Source organism: Acomys minous (assembly GCF_964271855.1).
Source record: "Acomys minous genome assembly, chromosome: 3".
Lineage (NCBI taxonomy): Eukaryota > Metazoa > Chordata > Mammalia > Rodentia > Muridae > Acomys > Acomys minous.
Genome location: NC_140485.1, coordinates 80590564 through 80613532, shown reverse-complemented (window position 1 = coordinate 80613532; position 22969 = coordinate 80590564). Strand labels below are relative to the sequence as shown.

General features: G+C 43.0%; 1 protein-coding gene and 1 pseudogene across 6 annotated transcripts in view; one reads left to right on the top strand and one right to left on the bottom strand.

The window, feature by feature from the left end:
• The window catches only part of CBFA2T2 (CBFA2/RUNX1 partner transcriptional co-repressor 2), a 99202-nt gene that overhangs the window by 28341 nt on the left and 47892 nt on the right, over positions 1 to 22969 (top strand). Inside the window, exon 1 of one of the 5 annotated variants that reach the window (XM_084775770.1) lies at positions 13845 to 13976. The exons of the other annotated variants lie outside the window; for them this stretch is intronic. The gene's annotated coding sequence lies outside the window, so the exon portion shown is untranslated. Of the gene's footprint in view, positions 1 to 13844; positions 13977 to 22969 lie in introns of those variants that run through there. 5 annotated transcript variants of the gene reach the window in all.
• On the bottom strand, positions 21227 to 22782 carry LOC311594212 (ferritin light chain 1-like; annotated as a pseudogene). The gene has a single exon. The product of its transcript is annotated as a ferritin light chain 1-like (transcript).

The following is a 22969-nucleotide window of genomic DNA, read 5'->3' as shown; positions in this document are numbered from 1 at the left end:
AATAGGCACTACACTGTGATGAACGGTTTACAAGCAAAACTAATTATGTCCTTTTTCTTCCTTCTTAGCCCCCTCCTTCTTAAGTATCAGATAGAGAAAAACTTGAGTTATCATAGTGGAGTAGTAATTTGAATGTCTGGAGCTGGCTGCTTCTGAGTGGAGCTTTAAGAGTTTGGATGTACTTGTCTGGAAAATTTTAGTTACTATTTTAGATATTTCATATCATACCTATAGTGTTCGAACAAACTATGGTCTAATAGGTCATTAGGATAGAGATGGGAAGGAACACATTTTTATCACCTGCTTTATTAAATTATGGAGTGTTCAAAAAGCAAGCAACAGAGTCTGTGTCAGAGACAGCCCCTGCTCCCCTTGCTAGAGGACCCACATGAAGCCTGAGCTGCCCATTGGCTATTTCTATCCATGACCCTTGGTTGGTGCTTCAGGCTCCACAGGCTCCTCTGGGCCTGGGTAGTTGGCTCTGTTGGTCTCCTGTGGAGCTCCTGTCGCCTCCAGGTCCTTTTCTCCTTCTCCCCACTTTTCCACTAGACCCCTACACTTCACCCAATTTTTGGCTGTGTGAGCCTCTCAGAGGACAACTCTGGTAGGCTCCTGTCTGCAAGCATAGAAGATAATCATTAATAGTGTCAGGGGTTGGCTCTCTGCCATGGGCCATCCCTTCAATCTCTGTTTTATTTGTTCTATCTTTATCCTTGCATGCCTTATAGGCAGGGTAAGTTTTGTTTGGATGGAAGTATTTGTGGGTGGGTTGGTGCTCTCCTCCTTCCACTGGGAGTCTTGCCTAGTTAGAGGGTCTCAATGGCCCCTGCTACTAGGTGTCTCAGCTAGAGTCCCCTCATATCCTCCAGAGGCCTAGTCTAACTTAGGTCTCCAGCTTGTCACAGAGATGCCCCCACCCACACGTTCTCTTTCCTCCGTAGGCCTTCTGCCATTCCTCACTTTTATAATTAAAATGTAAGAAAAGAAGGTGCCAGGCAACAGATATTAGATGAGGAGTTTTTATTTTTTATTTTTTGGTTTTTCGAGACAGGGTTTCTTTGTGTAGCCTTGGCTGTCCTGAACTCATTTTGTAAACCAGGCTGGCCTCGAACAATCTCCCTGCCTCTGCCTCCCAAGTGTTGGGATCAAAGGCCTGCGCCACCACCGCCCACCTATGATGAGCTTTTAAAATGAGCGTGGCGAGAGAAGAAAAGGTGGGAGAAGGGGTACCTCGGGGGAGGGGTAAGAGAGAGAAAGGGGATAAGAGAAGAAGAGAGAGGAGGAGAAAGAGAGAGGCGATAGAGAGATGAGAGAGGAGTGAGGTGGGTCTGCTCTTTTATATACTGGGCAGGGCCAGCTCTGGGGTGGGGGTGGGGGGCCCATAGGCCATGACACCACAGGCAGGCAGGCTGAAGCAGAGCCCTAACAGCCACCGCTCCTGGGTCTGATCTCCACCCCTGTTTCTGTCTGCACTCCCTCCTGCCTTGTTTCTTCAATTAAACCTCTGTTCTATTTTGCCTTCTGAGTGAGATTTAAGCATCCTCCCTTGGCTGCTCCTCGTTGCTTAGCTTCTTTGGTTCTATGCATTGTAGTATGTTCATCCACTTATAAGTGAGTGCACACCATGTGTGTCTGAGTTAACTCACTCTGGATGATCCTTTTTAGTTCTATCCATTTGCTTGCAGATTTCATGATTTCTCTCCTCCCTCTCCTCCCTCTCCTCCCTCTCCTCCCTCTCCTTCCCTCCCTCCCTACCTTCCTCCCTCCCTCCCCCTCTCTCTCTTTCTCTCTGCCTCTCTCTCTCTGTCTCTCTCTGTCTCTCTCTCTCTCTCTCTTTCTCTCTGCCTCTGTCTCTCTCTCTGTCTCTCTCTCTCTCTCTCTGTCTCTGTCTCTCTCTCTCTCTCTCTCTCTCTCTCTCTCTCTCTCTCTCTCAAAGTTCTGGCTGTCCTCAACTCACAGAGATCAGCACCTGCCTCTGCCTCCTGAGTGCTGGGATTAAAAATGTGTGTTACCACCCCCGGCTGATTTTCTTGTTTTTAATGGCTGGGGAAGAAGACAAACTCAGTCCTGATGCCACTTGATGAGCTGGGGTGAGTACTGGGATTAAAATCATGGGCCACCACTGGCCAGGCCCTAGACGACGACTTCTTCGTCTTCTTTTAAATCATTACATTTGTGTGTTTGACTTTGGGCCTTGTTATGAATTGCTTGTAGTTGGTGTATGTGTTGACACGTGTGCAAGATCCCAGTTTTTAGACGGCAAAGAAGATCTCAACTTTGTGGTCAGTCACACAGTTAGGTTCAAGGCTAACCCACCTGTCAAAACCAGATCTAAAGAAAATGTAAAAATGTGAATTGGACTTAAAATCCCAAAATCTGAATTTTTTGTTTTGTTTTTGTTTTTGTTTTTTGAGACAGGGTTTCTCTGTGTAGCCTTGGCTGTCCTGGACTTACTTTGTAGATCAGGCTGGCCTTGAACTCACAGTGATCCGCCTGCCTCTGCCTCCCGAGTGCTGGGATTAAAGGCGTGCACCACCACTGCCCAGCTCCAAGTCTGATTTTAAGGACAGTCTGAACTTGCTTTGACTTCCAGTGACTTTGACAAAGTTTAATAGCACAGCAGTGAAGAGTATCCTAATAACCTGTACAGTCTCACAGCCCTGGAAGTCAGCGAGTTTGCCGACTTGACTAGTGAGTGTCTTTTTGCAGCTCAGGCTTTATCACAAAATCTTTAAATTAGAGTGTTTTGAGAACTTTGAAATAGGCTTCAACATTTTGGGGTTTTGTTTTTGGCAGACTCTCCCTATGTAGCTTTGGCTGTCCAGGAACTCACTATGTAGGCTAGGCTTGCCTTGAACTCACAGAGATCCTCCTGCCTGTGCCTAGAATGCTGGCATCAAAAGAGAGTGCCACCACATACAGCTACTCTTTCATCATTTTTTTGTGTTTTTGGTTTTTTTTGAGACAGGGTTTCTCTGTTATCTTGGCTGTCCTGAACTTGCTAGTAGACTAGGCTGGCCTAGAATTTACAGAGATCCACTTGCCTCTGCCTCTCAAGTGCTGAGATTAAAGGCATGTGACACCACTCCCAGCTCATCTTTTTTTTTTTTTTTTAAATTAAGAATACAGTGCTCTATCTGCATGTACACCTTCAGGCCAGAAGAGGACATCAGATCATATTATAGATGATTGTGAGCCACCATGTGGCTGCTGGGAATTGAACTCAGGATCTCTGGAAGATCAGACAGTGCTCTAAACCTCTGAGCCATCTCTCCAGCCCTTTCTCTTTAATCATTTTAAATAGAAGAAAGACTGAAAAATTAAGATCAAGTGTTTTGGTCAGTGTTCTATTGCTGTGAAGAGACATCAAAGCTGGCTATGGTGGTACACCCCTGTGATACCAGCACTCTGGAAGGCAGAAGCAGGTGGATCCCTGTGGATTCCAGGTCAACCTAGTCTGCAAAGTGAGTCCAGGAAAGCCAAGGCTACACCGAGAAACCCTTTCTCATAAAACAAAAACAAAACCCAAACTAACCAACCAACCAACCCAAAAAAAAAAAAAACAAACAAAAAACCACACCCAAAAGAAGAGACACCATTGCTGTAAAGAGACATCATAAAACATTTAAGCCAAGGGGTGGTGGCACACTCCTTTAATCCCAGCACTTGGGAGGCAGAGGCAGATGGATCTCCGAGAGTTCAAGGCCAGCCTGGTCTACAAAGTGAGTCTAGGACAGCCAAGGCGACACAGAGAGACCCTGTCTTGAGGGGGGGAAAAAGAAAGAAAGAAAAGAAAACATTTAATTGGAGCTTGCTTACAATTTCAGAGGGTTATTCTCTTGTCCCCATGTTGGGGAGCATGGTGCTGCACTATATGATCCAAAGGCAGAGAGCTGCAGGGTTTCAAAAGTGTGGACTTTTAAATCTCAAAGTCCACCCCCAGTAGCATACTTCCTCTAAAAGGCCTGCGTCCCTACCTCCCCAACAAATAAATAGGCATGCAAGAAATAAAGAGTATGGGAGCTGGAGAGATGGGTCAGTGGTCAAGAGCACTGGCTGCCTTTCCAGAGGTCCTGAGTTCAATTCCCAGCAACCACATGGTGGCTCTGAGCCATCTCTCCTGGCCTGCAGGTGTACATGCACACAGAGCATTCATATGAATAAATAAATCTTAAAAAAAAATAGAGTATGTGGGTAGAGATATGTGGGTACCTGTTAGCATGCACAGAGCTGAAGGCTCAGTTCCTTTTAGCTTATAAACTGGCATTATTACAGAAGCTGTCTGTACTGCTAGCACTGGGGAAAGTGAGGGTAGGAGGAGGATCAATCCAAGATATTCCTTGGCTAGCCAAATAAGGAAGATGGAAACCAGCCTGAAATATCACAAGGCACCATACCTTTAAAAATAAAAATATTTATCAGTAGATGGCCATTAACAATAATAGCAAAACCAGGATATGATACTAAATGGTCAGTTTACAGTTGCCTGAAGAAATAAACTGTGCTGTTCTAAATCACACTGAAGAAATGTAGTAGCTATCAGAAGGAAGACCACTCACGCCAGGCAGAGGCCAAACGACGGGATCGGGCTTGTTATGTTCAAAGAAAAGAAAATGCCCAGTATGATTATAATGTGGTGGAGAAATGAGTGTCCCTGTCACTGCTGCCCGGTGTTGGTGTACTTTTTACCTACTTTATTTGGTTTCCAACCCTCCAACACTAGGTAGGAGAGAACAAAGCTTAGAAGGGAAAGGGGATGTAGACCCCTTTAGACTCAGTTCCTAGCGCAGTTACAGTCTTTGTAGTTAGTGTATTCAGAGTCCAGCTAACCAGCAAAAAAGCAAACAGCAAGCACAGCAGCAGCCTTCTTCCTCCTTGGACTCTTCTTCCTCTTGGAAGTCTCCAGAGTTAAACTATCTGTAGCTGGCAAAAATCATGCTCCTCTCCGAGCCCACACAGGGCAATCACAGTTAACAGCTGTGGAGAAACTGAAAGTAGCCCTGTATCCCACACTTATGATTAAAACAAAACCATATTTATATAACATAACATTTTTTAAAGAAACTAAAACTTCCACTATGGCCTAGCATCTAAAAATTTTCAAATTACATTTATTTATTTGTGTAGAGGGTCACCTGTACTGTGATTCGCACGGGGAGGTCAGAGAATTGCTCTGAGGAGTTTTTCTCCACCAGAATTGCTTCTGGAGGTTGAACCCAGGTTGTCAGGCGTAGTGGCAAGCACCTTAACCCAGTTTCTCCAGTTCTGATCAATTTTTAAAAATGTTTATTTTTATTGGTGTTTTGCCTGCATGTATGTCTATATGAGGTTGTCAGAAGCCCTGGAATTGAAGTTACAAACAGGTTTGAGTTGCCAAGTGGGTGCTGGGAATTGTACCAGGTGTCCTCTGGAAGAGTAGCCAATACTCTTAACTGCTGACCCATCTTTCCATCCCATTATAAATTGTTTGTTTTGATTTTTCAAGACAGGATTTCTCTTTGTAGCCCTGGCTGTCTTGGACTTTCTTTGTAGACCAGGCTGGCCTCGAACTCAGTGAGGGCTGCTTGCCTGTGCCTCCCTATGTGCTAGGATTACAGGCATGTGCCACTGCACTGAGCTCCACTATACAAACTTTTTTGTTTTTTCTAGATAGGGCTTCTCTGTGTAGCCTTGGTTGTCCTGAACTTGCTTGGTAGCCTTGAACTCACAGAGATCTGCCTGCCTCTGCTTCCTGAGTGCTAGGATTAAAGGCATGCGCCACCACTGCCCTCTGCTTCATTATACATCTTAAAAGATTAATTTATGCATTTTAATGTATATACATCAGAAAAGGGTATCGGGTCCTATGGGACTACAGTTGGAGACAGTCATGAGCCATGAGGGTACTGGGAATTGAACCTGGGTCTTCTGGAAAAGCAACCAGTGCCGTTAACTGTTGAGCCATCTCTCCATCTCTCTGATCTATTATTATTATTATTATTATTATTATTATTATTATTATTATTAATCTTTTTTGGCTTTTCAAGACAGGGTTTTCCCGTGTAGCCTTGGCTGGCTTGGACTCACTTTTGTCCACCAGGCTGGCCTGGAACTGACAGAGATCCACCTGCCTTTACCTCCCTGAGTACTGGGATTACAGGTGTGCGCCACAAGGCCTGGCTTATTTCATTTTTTGTGGGTCTCACTAGGTAGCCTTGGGTGACCTAGAATTTATAGAGATCTTTTGCCTCTGCCTTCTGAGAGCTGGGATTAAGGACACCATGGTTTAAAGGGGTGGGTAAGTAATTTTGAGCTTTCAAAATGAAGTTCGACAGATAAACTTGGATTCTGTTCATATTTTATTAGACACTTAGGATGGCAGAAATATTTCTGGCAACCTCATTTTCATTTTTATCTGTAGGACAAAAAAGTAAACTTTTCCCCCAGCAGACCATATGGTGTTTGCGTAGACTGCTTATGTGAGGTAGCTGTGTTATTTTTCTTTCAGGATAAAGTGCTTTACCTGATGCCAGTGTTCTGAAACATGTATTTTTCTAGTCATCAGTATGTGCTGCAGTTATTCTAATCACTATTTTTTTCTGTGCTTCCTCCATACCTCCTTAGGGTGTCATGTATTCTAGGCTGGCTTAAAACTTTCTCAAATTTAGGATGACCTTGAAGTTCTAATCTTCCTCTTTCTAACTTTTGAGCACTGGGATTACTGTTATGTACCACCACACATAATTAAAATAAATATTTTATTTAATCTTAATTTTTATGTGCCTTAGTATGAGAATGTCAGATCTTGGAGTTACAGACAGTTGTGAGCTGCCATGTGGGTGCTGGGAATTGAACCCGGGTCCTTTGGAAGAACAGGCAGTGCTTTTAACCACTGAGCCATCTCTCCAGCCCAACACACATAATTTTAAGAGTTACTAAGGGTCTAACTTAGGGCTGCATAAGTTTTAGGCCTAGTGCTCTACCAGCTAAGCCACACCACCCCTCATCCCCCCAAAAGCTCTAACTGTTTCTGTTTTGAGACAGTCTCACCATATGTCCCTGGCTGACCTCAACCTCATTGTGTGGACTGAGCTGGCCTTGAATTTAGAGATTCACTTTTCTCATCCTGAATGTTGAGATTAAAGGCAAGGCGTGCCACATCACTCTTACCATGTTTCTGCTCCTCCCTTCCTGGATTCTACAATTAATGTTACAGTTTGGATAGTTGGATAGAGCTTTTTAAATTTTTCTCATTTATTATTTTTTATTTATTTAGAGATGAGATCTCTAGCCCAGTTCAGCCAAATTTGAGGATTCCTACTACTTGCTGGTTCTTTTTGTTTGTTTGTTTCGCTTTTGCTTTTTGTTTTTTGAGACAGGGTTTCTCTGTGTAATAGCCCTGGCTGTCCTAAAACTCTTCATAGACCAAAGTGGCCACGAACTCAAAGCAATCTGCCTGCCTCTGCCTCTGAAGTGCTGAGATTAGAGGCGTGTGTCACGCTCAGCTGTTTGTTTTTCTTTATTCTGTTGAGACAGGGTTTTGGTGTGTCACCTTGTAGATGAGCCTGGCTACCCAAGCTTCTAGAGTGCTGGGTTATAGGCGTAGGACACCATGCATAGCTGTGCAGCATTTATAGAATACACCTCAGGACCGAGGAGATAGCTCATTCAGTCAGATGACTGTGCGTAAGCACAAGGATGAGACTCTTGCCCCCAGCACCCTTGTGGAAATTGGTATGGTGGCACAGAGCTCTAACTCCTGCAGTTGTGGTCTTGACGGGAGGGAGATAGGTGCACCCCTGGAGCTCAGTGTTCAGGCGTCCAAGTTAGACTGGTGAGCTGTAGGCTCAATGAGAGACCCTGTCTTGAAAAGTAAGGTAGAGAACAGCCATCTTCTGTCTCCTTCACACACGCTCACACACCCCAAAAGATCATGTAAATACACCACATAGAAAAAGAAATTGAAGTTTCTCACTTATATGGTGTTTCTTCACACCATCTCATAGCAGATATCAGAAAGAAATTCTGGTTTACTGTCTGAGGCTGAATAAATAACATTTGAGTAAATTTACCCACACATGTATTTCCCATTGTGACTTGTCATTTGCTTGGGGAATTATGCCTCAATAGAAACTGGATAGAAACTTTTCTCTATTGTAGTTGGTTAGCTAGAATTAGGAAAGTTTTAGGGCTAATATTGTGTGCTAAATATTCTACTAGGAGTTGTGGTTATTGAAATATAAAGTTTAAAGAACTCAGAACCAGGAAGAGAAAGAAGTCACTGGTGGAAAATTCAACTTGAGACACTTCAGTGGTTCTTAAGATGTGCTGGAAGAGTGCAGATGTGGACAGACTTAATTCAAAGCGCAATTGGAATATGTAGAATTAATAAAAGAGATACTTAGACAGGAAAGCAACGAGTAAAGAACACAGCCTTTTTTGTATGGCAAAAGTTTGCTTTTTAATACTTTAAAAATTTTTATGTATATGGGTGTTTTGCCTGCTTTTGTGTGTGTGCAGCATGTGCAAGCCTGGTGCCCATAGAGGCCAGGAGAGGGTGTTGGATCCTCTGCAAGAGCAGCAGGTGCTCTTTGTTTTTTTAATTTTTTTCTAAAGATTATTTATTATGCATACAATGTTCTACCTGCAGGCCAGGGAAGAAGGTACCAGATCGCATTATAGATGGTTGTGAGCCACCATGTGGTTGCTGGGAATTGAACTCAGGACCTCTGGAAAAGCATCCAATGCTCTTAACCTATGAACCATTTCTCCAGCCCCTTGATTTTTTTGGGTGGGGTGTTTGAGACAGGGTTTCTCTATGTAGCCTTGGCTGTCCTAGACTTGCTTTGTAGACCAGGCTGGGCTTGAACTCAAAGTGATCCGCCTGCCTCTGCCTCCCGAGTGCTGGGATTAAAGGCGTACGCCACCACGCCCGGCTTGATTTTTTTTTTTTGTTTTGGAGACAGAACTTCTCTGTGTAGCCTTAGCTGTCCTAGACTTGTTTTGTAGACCAGACTAGCCTTGAGCTCACAGAGATTCACCTGCCTCTGCCTTCCTGAATGCTGGGATTAAAAGCATGTACCACCACTAGGCATAGCAGGTGTTCTAAGTGAGCCATCTCCTAGGCTCCCAAAGATCTCCTTTTAATATAATCATAGGTTGTACTTACATGTTTACTCTGATGGCATAGGTGGCTATTTGCTCTGCCAAAGTGCCCATCTACCTTCCATTTATGTTGTTTGGATTCAGTCCCTGTTATATTATTGCCTCATATTTACATTGTGCTTTTAATCTTGAAAAGCTTTTTATCCTCATAAAGGCCCCTCAGGGATAGGAAGTAAAATCCAGGTGTAATATTTTTATGGAGGAGAAAACTGAAACGCCATCATCCTACCACCATTTTAGTTCTTAGCTAAGGTCCTTTTCCATAGCTTGACTGCAAAGAGCACGATAGGAAGACACTCCTTCGGCTGTGTGTTCCCTGAGTGCCCATCAGGGAAGGAGCATGGCCGCTGGCCTGCTGACAGCCTCACCTGCAAGCTGCAGCTGTATGCTTTTGCTGTCATCTATATTTTTGCTTGTATTTGTGAAGAATCACAGAATCTGGAAGAATTTAAGTTACCCATTCCAAACTTGGAAGTTTGCTCTATGTGTGGGTGTCTGAGAGCTGTCCATAAAAATCTCATAGTTGGTACTGTTCTCTCAGTTCATTTATTGCCATCTTTATTTCATTATTCCTATCCCAATCTTAGTTTAATGCCAAAATAAGATTGAGCTATCATGATAGATGGATTGAGTGGGTGCTAATTGTGTCACTGAAGTGCCTGCCAAAGAATTTTCTCTATCTGATTTTGTTCTTCTATTCTTTAGTCTGTTTTGGTAAACATTTAATACCTGTAAAATTTAATACCAGTATAAAACTATTTACCATATAAATATTATTTATATAGTAAACACATTTTAGTGTCATTTCTCTTTTAAAAAAAACTTAGCCAAAATGTATGGACTTTATTGAGTCTTAACTTTCTGGCTGGGCATGGTGGCGCACACCTTTAATTCCAGCACTCTGGAGGCAGAGGCAGGAGATTCTTTGTGAGTTCAAGGCCAGCCTGGTCTACAAAGGGAGTCCAGCCAGGACAGCCAAGGCTACACAGAGAAACCTTGCCTCAAAAAACAAACAATTTCTGCTTTGTTTTGTTTTGTTTTTGGTTTTTTGAGGCTGGGTTTCTCTGTAGCTTTGGCTGTCCTGAACTCGAGCTCACAGAGATCCGCCTGCCTCTGCATTCCGAGTGCTGGGATTAAAGGCGTGCACCACCTTGGCTGGCTGTTGTTTTGTTTTTGAGAGAAGTTCTCACTAGTTACATTTCAGAGTATCACTTAGCAGGGCTGCTTGTCGATCCCCTATTCCCCACTTGAGAGAGGCTCTCAATAGTTAACTCACTGTGGGTCCAGGCCTCCTCATGGTGATATTTTCCTGCTTTGTTGTCTCTAAGTGCCACGATTTAAGGTGTGTCCCATCATTTCAGGCTGTGTGGTTTGATTATTTATGCTTTAGGTTGTGTACCGCTGGTTGCTAGGTAACTACTATGTAGGCATAATGAACCCTAGGCAGCCTTCTGTTTCCTTTTGGTTGCTTGGGTTATAGGCATATGCCACTGCAGTGGGTTTATGCAGCCCTGGAGGTTGAACCTAGGGCTTAAGAGTACTTGCTTTGTTTGCACAAAGTCAGCTGAACCATACTCCATGTCTCCTGTGTAGTTTGTTTATTCATTCATTGATTTATTTAATTTGGTTTTGGAGACATTCCTAGAACTTGCTCTGTAGACCAGACTGACCTTGAGACCAGCCTGCCTCTGCCTCGAGTACTGGCATTAAAGGTGTGCATCACCACTGCTTGACAAGTTTATTTGTTACTAAAGGCATATCTGTTGCTAAGTTTAAAAAAAAAAAAGATTTACTTATTTAATGTATATAAGTGCTTTATCTACATGTATATCTACAGGCCAGGAAAGGGTATCAGATCATATTATACATGGTTGTGAGCCACCAAGTAGTTGTTGGGAATTGAACTCAGGACCTTTGTAAGAGCAGATGGCTCTTTTAACCGATGTGCCATCTCTCCAGCCCCACCCCCTGTTTGTTTTGTTTTGTTTTTTGAGACAGAGTTTCTCTATGTATAGCCCTGGGTGTTCTGGATTCTCCTACCTCTCCCTCCTGAGTGCTGGGATTAAAGGCATGAGCAACCGAGCAACCATGTCTGACTACTGTTGCTAATTCATTCTTTCTTTTCTTTTCTTTTCTTTTTTCTTTTGTTAGTTTGCTTTTTGTATTTTGTTTTGTTTTGTTTTGTTTGAGATAGGGTTTCTTTGTGTAGCCTTGGCTGTCCTGGAACTCCTTCTCTAGACCAGGCTGGCCTTGAACTCACAGCAAACTGACTCTGCCTCCCTAGTTCTGGGATTAAAGTCATAGGCCACCATGCCCAGCCTGTTGCTAATTCTTTTTTTTTTAATTAAATTTTATTATTTGGATTACATCCCTATTGTTATCTCCTCACTTGTATCTTCCCCCTCCCCCTCCCTCTTTCACCCTGTTCCCCTCTCCTAGACCTGTGACAAGCTGTTGCTAATTCTTAAGTCAGCCCGTTGATTTGCTAAACTGAGAACCTTTTTTCTTTTTTTAATTATTGATTTAATTATTTAATGATTGGCATAACTTTTTGCTATAACTTATAGGCTCTTTAGGGTCTGCAGTAGCTATAGAATGTATTTTTTTTTATAGAATGTATTTACTGTCATGTTTGTCACTTTTAGCTGTGATCAATATCATTTCCCTTAAATTCTTAGGGAAATGTACAAACTTCATTAAATCTTCTAATAATTGTCTTTATCTGTTGTTTTGTTTTTGAGACAAGTTCTCAGTATGTAGTCCTGGCAGTTTTGAAACTTGCTATATAGATCTGGCTGGCCTAGAAGAAGTAATGTGCCTTTGTCAGCCTTCCAAGTGCTGGAATTAAAGGAGTGTACCCTCGATTTAGATTTCTTTTGTTACAGTTCTTTTTTTTTTTTTTTTAAGATTTATTTGTTTATTAAGTACACATTGTTTTGCCTTCATGTGAGCCATGATGTGGTTGCTGGGAATTGAACTCAGGACCTCTGAGTTAAGTGCTCTTAACCTCTGAGCCATCTCTCTAGCCCCGGTTCTTAACTCTTGAGTACACCAAAACTATTACTGTTAGGTATTTAACCCTGAGTATAATTCAACATCCTTGTGCCCTAGTTTTTGATTAAATAAAGTAGTAAAGAATTGGATATGAGCTGAACATGGTGGCTTATGCCTTTAATCCCAGCACTCAGAGCTAGAAGCAGGGGTACCATTGTGAATTTCAGGCCAGCCTGGTCCTCAAAGTGAGGACCCTGTCAAAGAAACCCTGTCTTGAAGAAAACAAAAAACAAAGGATTTTTGCCATGCACCTGTTATCCCAGCACCTGGGAGGCAGGGTCAGTTTGCTGTTCAGGGATTCAAGGCCAATGTCAGGTTTATAGGCTAGCACTAGGTAACCAGAAACAATTAAGTAAATGGACAAATAAATAAGAAGAGAAAATTATCTTTTTGGTTTTTTTTTTAAAAAAAGATTTATTTATATATTATTATGTATACAGTGCTCTGCTTGCATGTACTCCTGCAAGCCAGAAGAGGCCACCATGTCACATTACAGATGGTTATGAGCCACTATGTGGTTGCTGGGAATTGAACTCAGGACCTTTGGAAGAGCAGGTGGTGCTCCTAACCACTGAGCCATCTCTCCAGCCCCTGGTTTGTTTTTTTTTTTTGAGACAAGGTTTCTCTGTGTAGCCCTGGCTGTCCTGAAACTTACTCTGTAGACTAGGCTGGACTCACTTCTGCCTCCTGAGTGCTGGGATTAAAGAAAAAGTATTTTCTAGGACAATTTATGTATGATTTAGCCATTTTTCATTGAGTAATAAGTTGTTTGTAGTATTTTAGTTTTTTGAAATAGGATACCCCCAAGTGATAACATTGACGTCAAATCTTGAAAAAGACAATTTGTGGGGCTGGAGAAATGGAAATGGCTCAGCGGTTAAGAGCACTGACTGCTCTTCCAGAAGTCATGAGTTCAATTCCCAGCAACCACATAGTGGCCCACAACCATCTCTAAAAAAAAGACAACTTGGGCTTTGAGATAAATTGTTTCCAGATATTTTTTGAAAGAAACTTTTTATGTTGTAGAGGAGTTTACTAAATGAGCATGGAGGGGTGGGGGGAAAGGGGAAGGGGGTACCCCAGAGAGAGACAGACAGGGACAGTAAGGAGAGAGAGAGTAGAGAGGGGTCACACGGAGGGTCTGTCCTTTTATATGGCCCTGGGCAGGGTCATCCCCCCCTTACATCCCCGCAGGTAAGCAATGACATCAATAGTAGGTGGACTGAGGAACTCTTAACATTCCTACCTTTTCCTGTAAATAAAGAACCAGGAATGTTGGATTGTGTTTATATGAAGTAAGTTAAAGTATATAAATGTAGGTTCATTGGAAGCAGCTTTTGGCTGCCATGTAAGGGGAAAAGAGAGGGAAAAGCAATAGCAACAAAATGTCCAAATTATATGGTGAAGAGGAAGGAAAAGTTCTGCCCTGAAAGTTGGAGAAAGAGGCAGGGTATGTCAGCCATGTCCTGCCGCAGATAGGGATGAAGGAGCGCTGGGAGAACCTGCAGCTGTTTGTCCCGGCCTGGAGCACACCATTTCAGGCTTTTGCAAAAGGATAAGGGGTGAAGTAACTACTTCCTGCTGGCAGTAGGGCAGCAGTAGGGGGTTTTAAAGGCTGAAATGTTGGCTGTTGATTTGCTGTCCAGGGTCTGAGAACATCTGCAGCTGGGAGGAACAGTGCAGGTCCAGCTGGCACGATTTCTGAGATTGGACAGGAGCGCTTGTGTGTAGCTGCTTCGACGATGTCCCAGATGAGGGAAGTCTAGCAGGACACAAAGGTATAGTAGGCAGGCAGTGCTGGGGAGACAGTGGATTGGCCCTCTGGGTTTTGTATCCTAGTCACGTGGCACCAATGTTATGATTAATAATTAGATATAAGGAATAGTAAGGCACCAGATAGCAGATACTATGTTGTAGAGGAGTTAGTAAATGAGCATGGGGGGCGGAGAAGGAGAAAGGGGAGGGTACCCCAGAGGGAGACAGACAGGGACAGCATGGAGAGAGAGTAGAGTGAAAGAAACTCTTGAAAGTAGGAAACTTTACTTTTAGACAAGCATGGAAGCCTATATTTGTAGTCCTAGTGGAGGCAGGAGGATTGAGTTTAGGGCTAGCTTGTGTTCATGTGAGCACAAGCCTGTTTCAGTTCTCCTGACACCCCACAAAAAAGAAAAAAAAACTTTAATTTTCATAGCTTATTTTTGGCCATTTAAATTTTTTTATCATTTAAAAATTAATTTTAAAATTAGTTTTTTAGATATACATTTTCATGTATGAATGCTTACTTGTATGTATGTATATATGTATGTATGCATGCTACTTACATGTCGATGCCCTCAGAAGAGAGAGTTGGATCTCCTGGAACTGAAGTTACCAATGGTCGTGAGCCATCGTGTGGATGCTGGGAATTAAACCCCAGTCCTGTGAAAGAGCAATCTCTAAACCATTGAGCCATCTCTCCAGCCTCTAAAATTTACCATAAATATTATTACTGTGCAATTTACATGTGTGAGTGTAGGTGTATGTGTGGATGTGAGAGAAAAACATTCTGGGAGCCAGGCGTGGTGATGCACACCTTTAATCCCAGCACGCGGAGGCAGAGGCAGGTGGACCACTGTGGTTCCGGGCCAGCCTGGTCAACAAAATGAGTCCAGGACAGCCAAGGCTACACAGAGAGAAACCCTGTCTGGAGAAACAAAAAAAATTTTCTTCTTTGCATGGCCAGACATGTTTATGCTAGATTGCTCCCAGTCAGGAAGGAGAGTCAGGTAGCACTCCATGAATTGGAGGCTATTTAGGATTATATAGTGAAGACCTCTTTCACCTCTCCCCCAACACCCCCCCCCCATAATTTTTGTGTGTATGCCCAGGCAGTAAGTAGCCAGTAATCCTAGGTACATAGGAAACTGAGGCTAGAGGATTGTAATTCCTAGGTCTGCTTAGCAGTGTAGCAAGACCCGGTTTCAAGATAAATTAGAATGTTTGGAGGATATTAGCTTTGTGGTCATGCTTGCACCACGGAAAGAAAGTCCTGTATCCAATCCCTAGGGTCACCAAATTATTATTTTTGTTTGTTTGTTTTGTTTTTTGAGATAAGGTTTCTCTTTGTAACAGCCCTGGCTGTCCTAGACATGCTTTGTAGACCAGGCTGGCCTCGAACTCACAGAGATCCACCTGCAGAGTGCCCGTATTGAAGGCGGGTGCCACCATGCCCGGCTAAAATAATTCTTTGCATTGGTGTTTTATACTTGTGATTGACATTGTAGATAGATTCTTTATGTTGTTGTTTTCTTTTGTTTCGCTTTAATCTGAAGGAAGCAGAGGTGTTAACCTATGTTTTAAAACTAACATTTGGTAGTGGTACAACAGCTGTCACACTGCATAATTGTCACATCATTACGAGAGTTACTGTTGCTCACTAATCTGTAGGTATAAGTCTGGATTTTAACTACATATGATGGAGAAAAATTAGTTCTTCTAAGAGTGTATGCTATGTAGGCCATCTGTTCTTTATTCCCAAATCCAAAGTGCAAAATTACTCTTAGTGTTTGCAAGTCCGTTAATTAAGATGTGTAGAGGAAGGTGGGCTCAGTAAAGTCTTAAGTAATAGCTTTGACTGTGTATGTAGACACTGTGTGGAAGTATGCAATACGTAGACATTCTCTTCATTTAATGGAAAGAAACCTTAGTTTTCAGGGGTAGTTGTAACCTAAGACAGATGACAGAACATATCTGTAGCCAGACCTGGGGAGTTTGAAGCAAGCCTCAGCTATTTTTTAAGACCTTGTTGCAAAAATAAGGTAACAAACAGGCCAAAAATCTGTGCTTTGATTGCACTTACATTCAGCTGAGTCAAGGCCCTCCTTTTCTGTTGTACCTCTAACTGGTCTGCTTTTGGTGTAACTCATGGCATGAGACAGGATTTCATTGTGTGTCCTGGGCTGGTGTTGAAGTCCTGGCAGCTGTTCTGTGCCACCTTCCTGAGTATGGGAATCACAGCCATGAACCACCGTGTCCCGCTCACTGTTCATTTAACTCTTATCACCTGGCTATAGCATAAACTCCTTGAGGCTGGGATTGTGTCTTCCTGTTGTATCCTTAGTACTCAGTACAGTCATGCTAGCCTTTGTACTAGGAGTGGTGACATAGTGCTTTTATTAAAACTTTTATAATTTCTCTGTATTCTTTATTCTGTCAAAGCATATTCTGTTAATGAATGTTTATGTACATTTCTATGGAGAAGTAGGTCCAGAATGCATTTTCATTAACAAAATATGCCGTTATTTTAATTAGGCTTTATGTTACTATCTATCTTTACTCTAGAACATAATTACTCAACTAGCTTGAGAAATCAGTTATTTTAGTTTTGTCATTAGCACAGAGTTGTTTCTATCTCCATGGTAGTTGGTCCTTCCTCAGGACTCAAGCCTGAGCTCCTAATCTGTAACCTTACCCCCCTTTTCATTTTTGTTGTATGCATTGCTTTCTGGTTTTAGCAATTAATTGTTTTTTTTTTCAAGACAAGGATTCTCTGTGTAGCCTTGGCTGCCCTGGACTCACTTTGTAGACAAGGTTGGCTTCAAACTCACACATGATCCGCCTGCCTCTGCCTTCCTAGTGCTCAGATTATAAGTATGTTTCACAGTGTTTGGTTTATGCACTCTACCAACTAAGCTATAGGCCTCTAGCCCCTTTAAGTACCGTTTTAAGATTAGATTTTTTTTTTCCCCAGGCAAACTCATCAGCTAGATGAGGTGTTCTTAGAGGTAACAGAAATATGGTGGGTGATGATGGTGATAGTGGTTTGTAAAATGCCTTGCAGTTTAGAACAGAATTATTAACTTCATTTTCTGATAACCAAACAGATTAGGATGAGGAATGATTTAATTGAGCTCTCCCCCCCACCCCACCCCCCACCCCCAGACAGGGTCTCTCTGTGTAGCCTTGGCTGTCCTGGACTCTTTGTAGCCGAGCTGCCCATGAACTCACAGCAATCCGCCTGCCTCTGCCTCCCGAGTGCTGGGATTAAAGGTGTGTGCCACCACGCCCGGCTAATTGAGCTTTTTATGGAGATGGTGAGCTACTGGTTTTTTGTTTGTTTGTTTTGTTTTGGTATATTTGTTTAGTATTTCACCAACAACTTAAATCTTCTAAATTCAAAATGAGTTTTTTGTAGGCTAAATGCAATGACCACTAAATTGTAAAGTTTTAGACTAAGTTACCCCTTCTGACCTGAGCATAGAGTACTCACTTTGACTGCTTAGATGGGGACCCATGTTGGAACAATCTGGAATCATCTGGAAATAGATTCTCAAAGAGGGATTGTCTAACTTAGATCGGCTTGTGGCCATGTCTTGGGGATTATGACTTGATCATATTACTGTGGGAAGACCCAGTCCACTCTGAGCAATACCATTCCCTAGGCTTGAGGGTGGGGGCGATCATAGACTATGTTAGTGGAGAAAGTGAGGTAAGCACTAAGCATGGATGCATTAAATCTCCTTGTTCTTGGCTATGGACCAGAAACTTCATATAGGACCCTGTAACCTGGAATTGTGGGTCAAGTAAACCCTTTCTCCTTTAAAGTTGCCCTTGTCAGGATGTTTCAACACAGCAACAGGGAAGAGACAAAGCAGCTCAAACTTAATCCTTTTGTTAAAGAGACTACACATCAAGACTGAGTGCCTTATCTGCTGTGCTGCTGATTCAACTACTCTGTTCCATTGTTTCCTCAATCCTAACTTAGTTGAATTTTAGATTTGTCAGCTGGGCTGTGGTAGCGCACCTCTTTAACCCCAACACTTGGAAGGCAGAGGCAGGTGGATCTCTGTGAGTTCCAGGCCAGCCCAGTCTATAGAGTGAGCTCTAGGGCAGCTAGGGCTACACTGAGAAACCCTGTCTCACAAACAAAAACAAACAAACAAAATTTTACATATGTTCACTTAAGTGGTCCTGGTTTAGCCCAAAACAAAATAGAAAGATATGAATGTGGGGCCAGGGAAACTGGAGAGAAGACTTGGCAGTTAATACTTGTTCTTGGAGAGGAGCTGGATTCGATTTCTAGCACCCCCTTGGCAGCTCACAACTGTCTATAACTCCAGTTCCAGAGGGATCTGACACCCAGTTTTTTTTTTACCTCCCAGTGTACCAGGCATTTGAATAGTACACAGACATACACATGAAAGAAACATTCATGCATATAAAATAAATCTAAAATTATTATTTAAAAAGTTGGTATAGGGATTTGGTTTGAGGAAATGGGGGTTCAGGGGATGGAAGGGGGGATATGAAAGTGACCAGAGTGTATTATATATGCATATGAAATTATCAAAAGATGGAAGTCAGTGTAGAGTAATCCGACACTGGTAAACAATGCTTGGTAAACAAATGGATGTCTAAGTGTTCTGTAGGAAATGGAGTTTAGTAAAAGTATAAATGAAAGTATTGTATAAGCAGTGACCCAAAAGAATTCAAGGAAGTGGGTGTTGACCTATATTTTTTGCCATGTGATTAGTTCCATTTTCATGATCTTTCTCGATATGACCACATGTGTGTTTTTATAAGTAATTGTAATTACACTGCACATATAAGTTTTTGTAGGGAATGCCCCTCCACCTGGCTCTGTATTGCGTGCAGTCTCTAATTGTTGATATTCTTTCATTGTAAATTTCAGTACCTTCAGTTTGCATTGACATGCTATTTTACCTTTATTTACTTACTTATTTATTTATTTATTTAGTATACGGTTCTCTGCCTGCATGTCACGTTATAGATGGCTGTGAGCCATGTGGTTGTTGGGAACTGAATTTAGGACCTCTGGAAGAGCAACCAGTGTTCTTAACTTATGAGCCATCTCTCCACCCCATTATGTACCTTTTTTTGTTTTGTTTTGTTTTGTTTGAGACGGGGTTTCTCTGTGTAGCCTTGACTGTCCAGGGCTTGCTTTGTAGACCAGGCTGGCCTGGAATTCACGGTGATCTGCCTACTTCTGCCTCCTAAATGGTGGGATTAAAGGCATGTGCCACCACACCCAGCTCTACTAAGTAGCTTTTACAAGATGATTTATTTTTATTTTATATACATTTTATATACATTGGGTCTGCATGCATGTCTGTGAAGGTGCCATATCTCCTGGAGAAAATAGTTGGCACCCCAGATGTTTATGTAGCTGGTTAATGATAGAAAAATAGGCTGCAGCTGAACATGGTGGCATACCTGAAATCCCAGGATTCAGGAGATGAAGACTAGAAAATCCAGTAATTCACGGGCCAGCTTGATATGTGTGAGATCCTACTTCCAAATAAATAAATAAGTCCCTGATGTGATTTTTGTTTCTTGCCGGGCAGTGGTGGTGCACACCTTTAATCCCACACTTGGGAGGCAGAGGCAGGTGGGTCTCTGTGAGTCTGGTGTACAAAGTGAGTCCAGGACAGCCAGTCTACAGAGTGAGCTCTAGGACAGCTAGGGCTACACAGAGAAACCCTTCCTTGAAAAACCAAAAGAAGAGAAAACTCACAAAGGATGTCCAGAATGCTCAGAAATTCCACACTAAACTTTGAAAGCTGTCTAAAAGACCCTGGGTAGTGCTCTAATCCCAGCATTCTAGACCCTGAAGAAGGGAGACCGCAGCAAGTGCCAGGTCAGTCCAGGGCGCATAGTAAGTTCAAGCCTTGCCTGGGATACAGAGTGAAACCTTGTCCGATTTCTCATCAATAGGCCAATGTCAAGAATTGATGCTTTGTTTGGGTTTTTTGTTTGTTTTTGTGTTTTGAGACAGGGTTTCTCTGTGTCGACTTGGTTGTCCTAGACTTGCTTTGTAGGCCAGGCTAACCTCTGCCTCCCAAGTGCTGGGATTAAAGGTGTTCACTATGCCCAGCCAAGAGTTGATGTTTTATTGTAAAATTATCTTCTCATTTCTAAGAGGATCTATTTGAGGGTTTACATTAGCTAAATAGGTCAGATCTGAAGCAGGAATAATTGTTAGGGCCTAGTTGTCTTACTGTTTGTGACAATGGCTATGGCATCACCAGTGAATGAGGGATATGTGATACTTTGAAAATTTTTTGAGCCGGACGTAGTGGCACTTGGGAGGCAGAGGCAGGCGATCTCTGTGAGTTCCAGGCCAGCCTGGTCTACAAAGCGAGTCCAGGACAGCCAAGGCTCCACAGAGATACTCTGTCTCGAAACCTACCCCCTCCGCCCCCAATATTTTGGAGTTGGACTGTTAGCATTTATTCGAATGTATTTTGTTTCAGAGGACTGTACATTAATTCCAGAGACAATGTAACCATACCACAGTTGTGTCAGTAGCTGGAACCACAGAGACCTAAGTTTCCATCTTAGGAGAGACACTAATTAGTGGTATGAAAACTTGACAGTGCTCTCTCTCTCTCGCTCTCTCTCTCTCTCTCTCTCTCTCTCTCTCTCTCTCTCTCTCTCTCACACACACACACACACACACACACACACACACACACACACACACACACACATATGAATTGGGGAGGACTATATTCCACTAAGAAGACTAGCTTTATTTTCTAATAGCCTCAGGCTTCTGGATCCTATTGTGGTAATAAATGTTTGGCAGGGACATTAATGTACATAATGTTAAAAGGTTGAGATAGGTAAATTTAGACTGTGGTACAGGTAGCCTCCCTGAGATGGCGCAGGGTATTTGTCATTTTTCTTGATGTGAAAAATATTACCTTGGTTGGGACTGGAAACAGATGGTGTGCAGTTGGAGTAGACTCTGTTATTCCAAATAAACATTTGCTGTAACTGGGGTACAGTGATCCATATTTCACTTTTCCCTATTTACATTATCAGGTCAGCTGTGTTGCTGCTGCTTTTACTTGCATTAAGGTTATCAATGGGCTTTGATGTTGGCAGGCTGATTACAACATTTCTTTAAATATTAAAATGATTAGCACTGGAAGAAACCCTTTAGTTATCTACCCTCCACACTTAGTGGCATGATTGTTAACACATTCTTTTTATTTGTTTGTTTGAAAGGCTTTATTTTTACTTTGTCCAAGACTTGCGGGGGTGGGGGAGGGAGCGACTCCAGGGCTGTTACAAAGCTGACTAGCGGCTTGGCTTGAGAGGTTCATTCAGGTGGAAGGCCTAAGGCTGGCTGGTGCAGAGGTGAGGAGGGAGCCCCTCAGAAGGCGAGGAGGCCTCCTAGTCCTGCTTGGGAGTGAGCCGTTCAAAGAGATACTCACCCAGAGCCTCCTGTGACCCGCCAGTCTGCGCTGGCTGCGGGCTAGCCAGCTGATGGATGTTGGTGAGGTGCTTGCCCATCTTCTTGATGAGCTGCCCCTCCTCATCCAGGAAGTGGTTTTCCAAGAAATCACAGATGAGGGTCTGCGCGAGCAGAACTCAGGACATCCAAGAGGGCCTAGTTCAGGTTCTTCTCCAGGGCCAAGGCAGCTTCCATGACCTCCTGGGTTTTACCCCACTCATCTTGAGATGGCTTCTGCACACCCTGAAAGAGCACAGTCCCCACGCTTGTTCTGCAACTTGAGGAAAGCTCGGAGCCCTCGTGCTTCTCCAGGGCCAATTCGCTGAAAAAGTGGGCTGCACCCTCCGTAGCCACATCATCCCAATAAAAATAGCAGCCCAGAGAGAGATAGGTGTAGGAGGCCCCAGGTGCAGGTTGACCAGGCGGTTCATGGCAGCTTCCACTTCGCTGGAATAATTCTGACGAATCTGAGAGGTCATGGCTGAACCACAGTATGAAGCTAACGCAAAGAGACAGTGCTGCCTGCTCCTAGGAGCCAAGGACGCTGAGGAGCTGGTCCCGGAAGCTGTGGCTGGAGAGACCATAAGGTGGATGGAGGCTAACAAAGAGGGAGTCCCCAGATCTGTCCTGTCCAAACACTGTTGAAGCTAACATTAACTATGTGGATGGTCTAACATAATTTTCTCCTCTTGATTTTAACACCTGCTCCCTGGAATGGCTTGTCTCAGGTTCCATCGTAGCTAGTCAGTTGGTATTAGTATTAGAATCAAGTTTCAGGGACACTTTCCAGATTCAAGATCGGTGTTGTCTTCCACAGGGCTGTGGAACAGTGACCTCAAACGTGGAGCCCTTAGCCCTCCTAGTAGGATTATAGATATGTCCCACCATGCTCAGGCAACACTGTCCCTTTTATCTTAGCGCAACAACCCTTTTTACTTAAATTATTACCTTGTGTTGGCTAAGAGACACCTCATTTTGCTTTTTTTCTTTTTAGATTTATTTATTATGTATACAGTGCTATGCCTGCATGCACCCCTGCAGGCCAGAAGAGGGATGTCGAATCTCATGTGGTTGCTGGGAATTGAACTCAGGACCTTTGGAAGAGCAGTCAGTGCTCTTAATCACTGAGCCATTTCTCCAGCCCCTCATTTTGTTACTTTGTGTATCTTTGGCTGTCCTGGAACTCTTGCCGGTCTTACATTCATAGACCTGCCTACCTCTGGATTAAAGGTGTGAGCCACCACTGCCACCACTACCAACAAGCCTAAGAGATACTTTCAGACTGAGCAAGAAAGGAAAATTTTATCATATTATTAGTTCAAACACCCATTGTGGTTAATATGTAATACTTACCAGTTTAAAAAAAAAAAACTAAGTAGGCCGGGCATGGTGGCACAGGCCTTTAATCCCAGCACTTGGGAGGCAGAGGCAGGCGGATCGCTGTGAGTTCGAGGCCAGCCTGGTCTACAAAGTGAGCCCAGGACAGTCAAGGCTACACAGAGAAACCTGTCTTGAAAAACAAAACAAAAC